This window comes from Capricornis sumatraensis, chromosome 4 (genome assembly GCF_032405125.1).
Source record: "Capricornis sumatraensis isolate serow.1 chromosome 4, serow.2, whole genome shotgun sequence".
Classification (NCBI taxonomy): domain Eukaryota; kingdom Metazoa; phylum Chordata; class Mammalia; order Artiodactyla; family Bovidae; genus Capricornis; species Capricornis sumatraensis.
Window position 1 is genome coordinate 119,429,078 of NC_091072.1, and position 12,603 is coordinate 119,441,680.

Sequence of the window (12,603 nt, forward strand, 5' to 3'; positions counted from 1 at the left end):
GCCTCTTCCCTAAGCTGATCTCTGGCAGGAGAATTACCCCGAGTGGCTCAGACTAATCAAGCCCTGCCTCCTTGGGTCTGGGGACAGGAATAGATCTATCCAAGATCTGATTATTCTAATATCTTTGGTTCTTGAAGGTCATTCAGTTCAGTACAGTTGCTCACTCGTGTCCGACTCTTACCTATTGTTAATTGTTTCTGCTTACTCTCACCCCTGGTGGCTTGTTTCCTTGTGAATATGGTGACTGTTAATTAAGGACTTAGGTGGCTAGGTGAAAAGTCAGCATGGTTTGGCCAAAAGTAAAAAAAAAAACAAAAACATGATGTCTTCTACAAACAGACAACTAGAGCTTGGTTCCTGAGAGGCGTTTGGGATTCAGTTGACTCACGGCTCCTCCTGGTCAAGTTGGGGTTTGTCATAAGTCACGTGGTCCCTTGTCCACGCTGTCACACCTGCTCCCCCTTTCAGCATGGCTGCCTGGAGGGAAACCACAGAAAGCACAAGCCCAGGGCAAACAGAGAAGGGTGCTTTCTCTTCTAGCATCCAGTACTGGTGATCACAGCAATCCAGGCAACCTGTACCACAATTCCAAGGTTGGAAAAAAATAGGTTGTCACCATCAAAAATGGCCATTCACACCTCAAAGGAGTTCTCACTGGTTGGCTCTCTCCTTGGATTTCACTAGTGACCATATTTGCAGGGTCTCTGCAGCCCGCCACAAGCCTTCTGCTGCTCTTCCTCTTACCCTAGGCCTTGGGCTCTACCCTAAATCCTCCACTGAGCTGCCTGGGGAGCCTTCAGATTTCTGCAACTTAGTTATGCTGAGCAAGTCTGGCAGGAGGACAGGGGCTTCATCTTTCATGAACATAAAAGCACCTATAGATTTCTTCAGAGTTCAGAAATAAAACAGATTTGGTCTTCACAGTGTGTTATGTGGCTAAAACTCCCCTGGGAAATCAGCTTGAACTGAGCTGAGGGCCTGGATGGGCCTTGGAAATGCCGTCACTTAAAGGTTGAGCAGAGAAATAAGAGACCATGAAGGAGAAACAGAAGGAAATAGAAAAGCATGGTGTTCGGAGACCAAGGCACAAACACACATCAGGCACTGAGTGTTCAACAGCATCGAAGTCGTGTGTCCATAGTGCTTTACGTGGCTGTGGATTTGGCAGTGTGGAGACAGAGCTCTGCTGGCTTTGTCAGAAGCCGTGTTTATGGAGCCGATTTCCCTGGGGTGAGGAGTTAGTGGGAGGCAAGAAGTGATGGTGGTGGTTGTAAGCAAGACTCTAGAAGTGGCAAGCGTCTCTTCTGCCCAAGGAGATGGACCTGACCATCCCATTTAATGCTGCGAGTTGCTCTCCCCTCGCTCACCCAATCTTCTTACCTTGCTTCCCTTATTTTCCCCATGATGGCGTTAATCCCCTGCCACAATATTACATGACTCTATCCTTTGCTTGGGGCTTCCCAGGTGGTAAAGAACTTGGGGTTAGTGGTAAAGAACTCACCTACCAATGCAGGAGACATAAGAGAGATGGGTTCGATCCCTGGGTGGGGAAGATTCCCTGGAGTAGGAAATGGCAACCCAGTTGCCAGTACAGTGTTCTTGCCTGGAGAATCCCCACAGACAGAGGAACCTGGTGGTTTACAGTCCAAAGAGTCGCCGAGAGTCAGACACGACTGAAGTGACTGAGCTCAGCACACACAGCACATCCTTTACTAACTTATGGTTTTCTTTGTTGATTGTGTCTCTCCCCTGTGAGACCAAAACAGTTTTGAACATGGAGATCCTTGTCAGTGGCATTCACTGATATATCCTAAGTGCCTAGAGCCTAGAACAAAAGGTTAGCATCCAATGGGTTGAATGAATGAATGAAGAGGAGAAGGACAGGGATTAAGAGAGATGCTGGGGCAAAGCAGGCTTTGGTTCTAAAGATGGTGGCAGCTTGACTATGTTTATGGCTTGGAAGACCTCTCCAGTTTGAAAGCACAGAAGAGAGAAGTGGGAAATAATGACTCAAGGTCTAAGAACTGGTGAGTTTCAGAGCATGCTTAAAAAAAACAGTCTGGTTTGGGGAAGTTGCAAGTAAAGTGACATGTAAAGGGGAGGGTAGATCCATGGAGTGTCTTAAATAACTCCAGTGGGCTCAGAATTAGTGACCTGGGAAATGGAAAACCTGGGGTTGATGCTCTTTTTGAACAAGAAAGAGACAGATCACTTCGGTGACCACTCAGGGTCACAGTGTTGCAGTGTCTCAAGACAGACCATTCAAAATCCTGTATAGCACAAGGTGAATGGTGCCTTCTGGAGCTGTGTAAGATGGCAGCCCTGTGTGGAGGGGCTGATGCTGAGAAGGGTGCAAGGCAGGATTGTATGATGGGAAACTCTTGGAGACGTAATGAGGCCTGACTAGGGTGTAGAAAGTTCCAAAGGCTGATTTTTTCCCCCAGCTTGTTGCAAGCTTTAATATCATTCACATGCAACTGATTCCAGAATTGGTCCTGGTATTTGTACTCCAGATATACACAGGGATGCTTTTATTCATATTTCTACTACTTTTATAAAGAACATGGTTTGAGAAATGTGTCCAGGGGTAGCATTAATGCAGGTTTATCTCCTTTGGTTCTGACTTTATTGCATGTTCCTCTCGTGGCCCCATACTGACTTCCATACTGAACAAAGGTCCCCTGCATCGGGAGGATGTCGAACTGGATCTGTTTCATTGGTTGGAGTTCCCTTCTCCTGTGTTCCCCATGGAAAGCAAGGCACAGATGCCAGAAGGGTGGGCCAACCTCTAGTAGTGAGCAATAGACTTTTATTCTCTGTAAGTGGAGAAATAGTATAGTCCTTCTTCTGCCAGTGTTGGAGGGTCTCCTGGGGAGATGTGAGTCAGCAGTGGCTTGCCATGGGGGTGGGGGCATTTATGGCAGCAGCCAAATTCAGATCTATTGGCTTGACCAGAGCTTTCATTCAGGTTTTTCAATAAGATGCTATGGAAAAATCTGAATGAACCTTTTGGCCACAGTACTAGAGGGTGGGCTAAAGCTCCACTACTTTGGGCACCTGATGCAGACAGCTGACTCATTAGAAAAGACCCTGAGGCTGGGAAAGGTTGAAGACAGAAAGAGAAGGGAATGACAGAGGATGAGAGGGTTGGATGGCATTACTGACTCAGTGGACATGAGATTGAGCAAGCTCCGGGAGATGGTGAAGGACAGGAAAGCCTGGTGTGCTGTAGTCCATGGGGTCGCAAAAAGTCAGACATGACTGAGTGACTGAACAACAATAACAACTAGTGGTTGGGAAGGTAAGAGGATCCGAATATTAAATGTAAATTGTTTATGGAAAGCCCTTCGAAACCTGGGCTGGCTGGACTGAGGAGATAATGAACTGGGGTTTTGGTAGTTGCACTTGCTCAAGAAAGAAGGAAGTCACTTAGATACCATAAAATGTTTTGTTAAAAGCATGATTGTAGATAAGTTCCCAAACAAGACCTATAAAGGGAATTTAGCACTTACCCAGAAAAGGACAGCTAGAAGTTGTGACCTTTGAGACTGATGTAGGGAGGCCACCTATGTCATACTGAGACCATATTTCACTGTCCTATTATTCTTACTTGATTCAATGTCATCTTGTCCCCTCTGTAAGATTTAACTACATTCTAGTCCATTTAATAGATTTTAAATGGGGATCTAGAAATCGTTGGCATCAGAAATGCGAAATAAATGGTGAGAAATAAATGGCATGGTCCCTGCTCTTGACTGGTTGTCAGACTTCCAAAGAAGACAGAAACACAAACAACTGGAGTAAACTGTGGTGGTGGTTTGGTTGCTAAGTCGAGTCTGATTCTTGTGACCCCATAGATTGTAGCTTAGCAGGCTCCTCTGTCCATGGGATTCTCCAGGTAAGAATACTGGAGTGGGCTGCCATTTCCTTCTCCAGGGGATCTTCCCGTCCCAGGGACTGAACCCAGGTCTCCTGCATTGCAGGCAGATTCTTTACCAACTGAGCTATGAGGGAAGCCCTAATGCTAAATGAAGCTTCTATGGAGATTGGGGAGGGCAGAGGGAGGAGAAGGTTCCTTCTCTCTGAGTTTCCTATGGAGACTTTTCCTTAGTCATCTTTCTGCCCAAAGTCCCAGGAGCTGGAGTGTACAGTGGGAGGAAAGAGTAAAGAAAGCTCAGGATTTCATGTTTGCTCCTAGGATCCCTGACTCTCCCCAAAGTCATTAGAGGTATTATGGGCCTCCATTCAACCTCTAACTGGCTGTGACCTTGAGGTGCCATTCACTGCTGGGGAGCCTGTGAGTGGGGATGTGGACTCAGTCTTATGTGGAAGCCCTTTTGACTGCCTGGTGCCCTCAGGAGCAAGCCAGGTCAATGAGTAGACCCTAGGGATAATGAGCAAAAGCCCTCACCTCCAAGAAGCCTGCCCAGATAACCTTTTCCTTTGCCTGGCAAAGCCTCCATAAACTCTAAGATGTAGCTCCGTGGATATCTCCTCTATGGAGCCTCCTCTGATCTCCTAGGAGATGTGTCTCCAGCTTCCACGTGCTCCTACTGTGAGTGGGAGGTCCTCACAGTGCATAGGAGTGAGAGGTTTGCACCTGACCCCCCCCACCCCCACCCCCCCACCCCCCCGGATTGTGCATTCCTTGTGGCCAGTCACCGGCTTTTACTAAACTTCATTACCTAGCACATGGCAGGTACTCAGCGCTGGTTAAACAGATGAATACATGAATGAATGTCAACATTTTACATCCTCCTTCACTCCACAGAGTTACCATCAAGGTCCTTGGAAGCTTCCCTTGCCTCCTCGGTCAGAAGTCATCTTTCCTCATACTCTCATCGAATGTTCTTTTACTATCTACTACAATACGCCAGAAAATTTGGAAAACCCAGCGGTGGCCGCAGGACTGGAAAAGGTCAGTTTTCATTCCAATCCCAAAGAAAGGCAATGCCAAAGAATGTTCAAACTAACACACAATTGCACTCATCTCACATGCTAGTAGAGTAATGCTCAAAATTCAACAGTACATGAACCGTGAACTTCCAGATGTTCAAGCTGGATTTAGAAAAGGCAGAGGAACCATAGATCAAATTGCCAACATCCGTTGGATCATAGAAAAAAGCAAGAGAGCTCCAGAAAAAAGTCTACTTCTGCTGCATTGACTATGCCAAAGCCTTTGACTGTGTGGATCACAACAAACTGGAAAATCCTTAAAGAGATGGGAATACCAGACCACCTTGCCTGCCTCCTGAGAAATCTATGCAAGTCAAGAAGCAACAGTTAGAATCGGACATGGACTTGTTCCAAATTGGGAAAAGAGTATGTCAAGACTGTAAATTGTCATCAGTGATCAGTAATCAGTGAAAGTCACTCATTCTGACTCTTCACGACCCCATGGACAGAATAGTCCATGGAATTCTCTAGGCCAGAATACTGGAGTGGGTAAACTTTCCCTTCTCCAGGGGGTCTTCCCAACCCAGGGATCAAACCCAGGTCTCTCACATTGCAAGTGGATTCTTTACCAGCTGAACCAAAAGGGAAGCCTAAGAGTACTAGAGTGGGTAACCTATCCTTTCTCCAGCTGATCTCCCCAACCCAGGAATCGAAGCAGAGTCTCCTGCATTGCAGGTGGATTCTTTACCAGCTGAGCTATGACACCCTCATGCCTGGGGCTCTGCCAGATTGCGCCTCTGAGCAGAGCTGGAGCTCTGCCATTCTGGAGGCGCACTCGGGCCTTCCCCATCAGGTTAAATGCCAGGCTGGATGAAGCATAAGCTTGAATCAAAATTGCTGGCAAAAGTATCAATAGCCTCAGATACACAGATGACACCATCCTTACGGCAGAAAGCGAAAAACTAAACAGCCTCTTGATGAAAGTGAAAGAGGAGAGTGAAAAAGCTGGCTTAAAACTCAGCATTCAAAAAACTGAGATCATGGCATCCAGTCCCATCACTTCATAGCAAATAGATGGGGAAACAATGGAACAGTGACAAACTTTATTTTCTTGGGCTCCAAAATCACTGCAGATGGTGACTGCAGGCTTGAAATGAAAAGACGCTTGCTCTTTGGAAGAAAAGCTATACAAACCTAGACAGTATATTAAAAAGCAGAGACATTACTTTACTGACAAAGGTCTGTCTGTTTGAAGCTATGGTTTTTCCAGTAGTCATGTATGGATATGAGAGTTGGACTATAAAGAAAGCTGAGCACAAAAGAATTGATGCTTTTGAACTGTGTTGCTGGAGAATACTGTTGAGAGTCCCTTGGACTGCAAGGAGATCCAACCAGTCCATCCTAAAGGAAATCAGTCCTGAATATTCATTGGAAGGACTGATGCTGCAGCTGAAACTCCAATACTTTGGTCACCTGATGTGAAGAACTGACTGACTGGAAAAGACCCTGATGCTGGGAAAGACTGAAGGCAGGAGGAGAAGGGAACGACAGAGGATGAGATGGTTGAATGGCATCACTGACTCAATGGACATGAGTTTGAGCAAGTTCCGGGAGTTGATGATGAACAGGGAAACCTGGCAGACTGCAGTCCATGGGGTCACAAAGAGTCGGACACGACTGAGTGACTGAACTGAACTGAACAAAACGGGAGCTGGCTGGCAAAGTTTTTTTTTTTTTTTTTTTTCTTAAAGGACCAGATAGTAAATATAGCTTTGCAGGCCAAGTGATTTCTGTTTCAACTTCTCAGCTTTTCTACTGGAGCACAAAAACACTGGAATAATTAAAAGCAGGGCCTCTGGAGACAGAATAGCTATATTCAAATTCTGTTTCCAAACTCCGTTTCTTCCTTCCTTTTACAGTCAGAGTTCCTAGGCAGCCTGATGAGGGTGGGAAGGCAACCAGGACTCATGCAAGGAGTGTGGCAGTAATGGAGTACCAGAACTGGGTAGCTCGAGACAATAGACATTTATTGTCTCATAGTTATGGAGACTTGAAGTCCAAAGTCAAGGTGTCAACAAGGCTGAGCTCTCTCTGACAGCTTTAGGGGAAAATCTCTCTTTGCCTTGTTCACGTTTCCAGTGTAGGCAGACAATCCTTGATTTTTCTTGCTTGGAGATGCTTCACTACGCTCTGTGTGTCTGCACATCTTCTTTCTGTGCATGTGGCTGTGTCCACATGTCCCTTTTATATGCATGCCAGTTATACTGGATGAGAGTTCACACTAATGACCTCATTTTCACTTAATTACTTCTATAGAGACCTTGTTTTCAAGGAAGGTCACATAAAAAGTGCACTGCCCTTAGTATTTTCTGTAATTTGAAATTGTCTCAGAATAAAAGCAAAAAGAAAAAAAATACAATGTAATCAGAGACTAGCTATTTGACAAGTTGTTTCACTTTTTATGCCTTAGTTTCATCAGGAAGGATAAAGCAACAACTACCCAAAGGGTATTGTGAAGGATAGAGATCATGTGAGTGAAGCAAGACATGGACTGGTGGTCCAGTGTCTGGCCATGATGTAAATGCTCACGCCACGGCTCTTTTCAGTACTATGTTCTTGTCCATAATTTGCAGTATTTCTTAGAATCTGAGATGTCATTAACAATAATGTAAGGCACATTATTATTCTATATGCTACTGGGAAAATAAGAACATACCTAATTAAGCTGACAGAATGATTCTTTTCACTTAGAATCTTTAATATTTCTTGAGAGAGCTCTTTTAGATTTCTTTTAATGTAGACTTTAAAATTCTATGTCTCTATATTAATTATGTCTCCAAAATCAATGTGGATGGTGACTGCAGCCACAAAACTAAAAGACACTTGCCCCTTGGAAGAATAGCTATGACAAACCTAGACAGTATATTAAAAAGCAGAGACATCACTTTGCCAATAAAGGTCCATCTAGTCAAAGCTATGAATTTTTCCAGTAGTCATGTATGGATGTGAGAGTTGGACCTTTAAGAAGGCCAAGCACTGAAGAAATGACACTTTTGAACTGTGGTGCTGGAGAAGACTCCTGAGAGTCCCTTGGACTGTAAAGCAATCAAACCAGTCAATCCTAAAGGAAATCAGTCCTGAATATTCATTGGAAGGACTGATGTTGAAACTGAAGCTCCAGTACTTTGGCCATCTGATGTGAAGAACTGACTCATTGGAAAAGACCCTGATACTGGGAAAGCAAAAGGAGAAGGGGGTGACAGAGGATGAGATGGTTGGATGGCATCACTGACTCAAGGGGACATGAGTCTGTGCAAACTCAGGGAGATAGTGAAGGACAGAGAAGCCTGGTGTGCTACAGTCCGTGGTGTCACAAAGAGTCGGACATGACTTAGTGACTGAACAACAGCAAAAGGATCACATGAGAAGGAACTTACAAGCAAAAAAAAAAATGCATTGGTTGAGGTGTGCCAAAGATTTCTTCGTATTTGCAGGCTGGTGCTCCCAGATCATTTAATTCAGAGTCCTCGCGTCTTTGCTTTTCTATCCAACAGCATCTGTGTGCCATCAAGGGCATCAGTGATGCAGTGAATGTTCCGCTGTTAATCTCTGAAACGTTCTTCCTGGCTCCCACCACCTACCATTCTGTGTATATATAGACTTGTTATTATAGGACAATGAAGGAAAAAGAGAAAAGAAAAGGGAGAGAGAGGGAGATTAGGAGAGTGATGACTGATTTTATCTGTCTTTTTTATGCCTATGTCTTATGTCCAATATCTGATTGCTCTATATCTTTATCTCTTGGGGGTCTATATCTATTGTTTGTTTTTGGTTACTTTCTGCAGCTTCTTTCCTTGTAAGTTTGGTGACTGTCGTTTGTGAGCTTATAAGTGGGGAACAGATAATGTTTTTCTCCAGAGAGATATGCATTTGTTTCCACAGGGAGTCAGGGACTATCCTCCCCTAGACTTGATTGCGGTCTCCTTCAGGGCTCTAAGTTCAAAGTGAAAACCTTGAGTTTACTGTCCCTGTCTTTGGGAGCCCAAAGTCCAGATGGTCAGAGCAGTTAATCAGCATTTGCACTGATAGCAAATTTGACACCACATTTCCTGCTTGCTTAATACTCGAGGTTTCAGCTCACTATTTTTGCTTTTTTTGCTGTTTGTTTTTAATTCTTGTTTGAAAAGAGGGAGTGCCTTAAAGAATTCCTTCTCCCCTGGGAAGTCGAGCAATGCATTTGAAAGACAAGTGGATGCAGAATCTAGGGATTTCAGAGTGAAAGAGACCCCTGGTGTATTTAGATCATCACACCAGCTGACTTAGGAGATCTTCTGTTGTCTTTGGGGGTTGACTCATGGTCACGCTGAGTGGAATGCCACAGTGGAGCAGCAGATGATGGCCTGATTATTATTATTATTATTATTATTTTTATCCCATGCAGGTGGTATGCAGGAGTCTTGAGGGTCTTTTGTCAGATTTTTGTAGGGTGTCTACTTGGCTCCTTGACCAGCTCTTCTCCACTTTGAAGGGCCTTTCTGTCTGGATTTGCTGACTCACTCTCTTTCTCAGTTTTGTTTCTGACTGAAGGCCAGAGGAGCTGCCTGTGCTGGGTTGCCCACCTCTTCAGTGATTTCTTTGCTTCTGTGTCATAAAATCAAGAGCAGAAAGTCACTCCTATGTCCTCGATTGGTTGCTTTGGTACATTTCTTTTCAATTTTCTTCATGAATTTTTTGTTCATTTTGGTTAGTATCTGGGAAATACAATCTGAGATTTTTGCTTCACTCTCTCATTTAATCCGGAAGTCTGAAATCTATATTTTTCACAGCACCTTAGAAGTCGCAGATGGTCTTTAGACCAGAATTTGAAAGTCAAGGGTCACCCATGGCCACCAAGTTAGCATGAATAAGCAGAGAAGGTTATGGACAATTCTGATGTCAGAAAGTCTTTGCCTATCACTTTGTTTAACTGAAGCACATAAAATGCTACTAAGCATAATGTGATTTCATACAAGTAAAGTTCAAAAGCAGGCACAATTCAGAATGGCAGCCTCTCAGTCACTTAGACAGAAGTACCCTAGACTCATCAATTCCACTTCTGGGAATATTCTCAAAAGGAGTGAAAGCAGGGATTCGAACAGATATATGTGTATCTGTGTTCATAACAACATTATTCACAATATACAAAAGGTAGAAACAACCCAGATGTCCATTATAGTTGATTGGAAAAACAAAAGCAGTCTATTTACACAATGGAATACATTCAGCCTTAAAAACAAGGAATTCTGACATGTGCTACAGTATGGATGAAGACATTATGGCAAGTGAAATAAGCCAGTCACAAAAAGCTATATCCTGTATAATCCCACTTACATGAGATATTGAAAATGGTCAAATTCAAAGAGATTGAAAGTGGAATGGTGGTTGCCAGGGAGTAGGAGGAGGTGAGTACAGGGAATTATTGGTTAATGGGGACAGACTTTCAGTGTTGGATGATGAAGAATCTCTGGAAATGGATGGTGGTGATGGTTGCCCAGCTATGTGAGTGTACTGAACTGAATGCCACTGAACTGTACAACAGGATAAAAACAGAAAATTTGTTTATTTCATTCCAATTAAAAAAAAAAACAAAAATAACAAATTTACAGTCAGGGAAATCAAGGTAATGGTTATCTTTGAGAGAGAGTGATGGATGGAGGCACAGAGGAGACTTCTGGGGTTTGGGAATCTTCTATATTTGATTTAGAGGTGATTATAATAGCATATAGATTTCTTAATAGTCCCTACACTATATATTTGCTGCTGCTGCTAAGTCGCTTCAGTCGTGTCCAACTCTGGGATTTGTGTAATTTAGAGTATGCAACTTTAAAATGTTCTAAATACAAATACCATGGAGAATTTTATGGAGAATTTTTTTTACTTCCGCAAGCAAAACTTGTTTGGTCCCAGGCAGAGAGGAGTTGGGCTCCACGACATTCACAGCAGTCGAGAAAAGAATCACAGAGCTGGGAAAAGGCAGCCTGCCATGAACCAGGTGGCGCTCCTCCACCCTCCAGCCAGAACCATGTTGAGTAACCACGTACCCCATCCCGCCCTGTGGGAGTTCACACCCACGTCATAGTCACGCCTCAAGAACACAATTCAGTTTCTCTTGGTTTATTTTTTGCGAAACTTCTTGTTGTTGTTGCTTGTTGGTTTTTACATTATTGGAGGCTTTATTTTCAGACGTCAAAGACTGTTAATCTCTGATGCTCCATGTTCAGGTCACCTCACTGCTGGAAACACATCCCGTCACTGAGTCCCCCATGTGGAGCCCCGAGCCTGAGGGTCATCTTTGCCCACTGAGAAAGAGGGGTGTGACTCTTGTTGGGAACTCTGCTGAGCTGGGAGAGGGAGCTGGGCTGCCAGGTACCAGAGAGCTGATGACAACAGCTAGCTGACAACTGAAAGGGTTAAACTTTCATCACTTACTGCGATGGCGTAAGATGCTATAAGATGGTAGAAGCAAGATGGTAAAACAGGAGAAACACAGACCCTTGTCCTACCTCCAGAGGGCCAGATGAATCCTCTCATTGTTGAGGAAACCAGAACACAAGGCTCCAGCCTTTTTATGGACCTTTGAGTTGGGTGAGGGCCAGGTGGAGGGCTTGGAGTTGAGAAGCACAGGGTTCTGAGTAGGGAAGTGTCCTCCAGGTGGCTCCCTTCCCCCCATAAGGAGACCTCCACCCAAGGCCTCAGCTAAGAGGCCTAGGAATGCAAGGATGCGAAACAGCATGACTGACCATGGAGAGCCTGAGTCCTTGACCTCTTCTCTGCCGGAGCTGACCCTGCACCGTGCGTGCACAGTCTGGAGTAAGGGTGGGGGGCAGACAGGGACAGCTAATCTGGGGTCAGGGCTGAGAAGCACACACGGATTTTTAATCAGGAGCCGGACTCCTCAGCAGTGTGTCTCTTGCCCTCTCTAGGTGGGAAACGAGGGGGTGGAGGGTCAGACCTTCCCCGAGGAGACAAGATGGAGTTACTCAGGCTCCCTGGAGAGCTGGAGAGCTCAGCGCCTGTTGCTCTCAGTCCACAGAGCTCAGTCCAGTGAGACTACCACAGCTCGACTTCCTGGAAGGGTCTGTTTCCTCCGCCTAGCGATCGGGCCTGGGGTGGGCCCTTTGGGGTGGGGTCCCCACCCCCTAGACCACAGCAGAGGAGCACAGCGCACGTCTTCTCTGTCCCACAGGACATTCCAGGCATTTGGGCCGGGCCTGTCCTGGTAGGAGAGAAGCAAAGAGACATCAGGCCAGGAATCCAGTGGCCACAGGTTCCAGCCTTCCTCGCCCTTCTGCCCCAGCCCCTGCCCTGCACCATTTCCCCTCATTTCTCCCCTTTCCCGTCACTCTGTCTCTGCTCAGGAGAAAAGGTACTGTCTCTTGCCAGACTCCAGTATGGCTCAGGGTGGACCATCAGCACATGTCTTTATTTAAAATGTTGTATTTGTTTATCATGTATTTTAAAAACTTTTTTATAATATTGTATTAAAATATCATCTTGAGGACTTCCCTGGTGGTCCAGTGGTTAAGAATCCACCTGCCAATGAAGGGGACAGGGGTTCAGTCCCTGGTCGGGGAAGATTCCACGTGCCACAGAGCAACTAAGCTTGAGCACCACAGCTCCTGAAGCCCGTGCACCCCAGAGCCCATGCTCCGCATCAAGAGAAGCCAC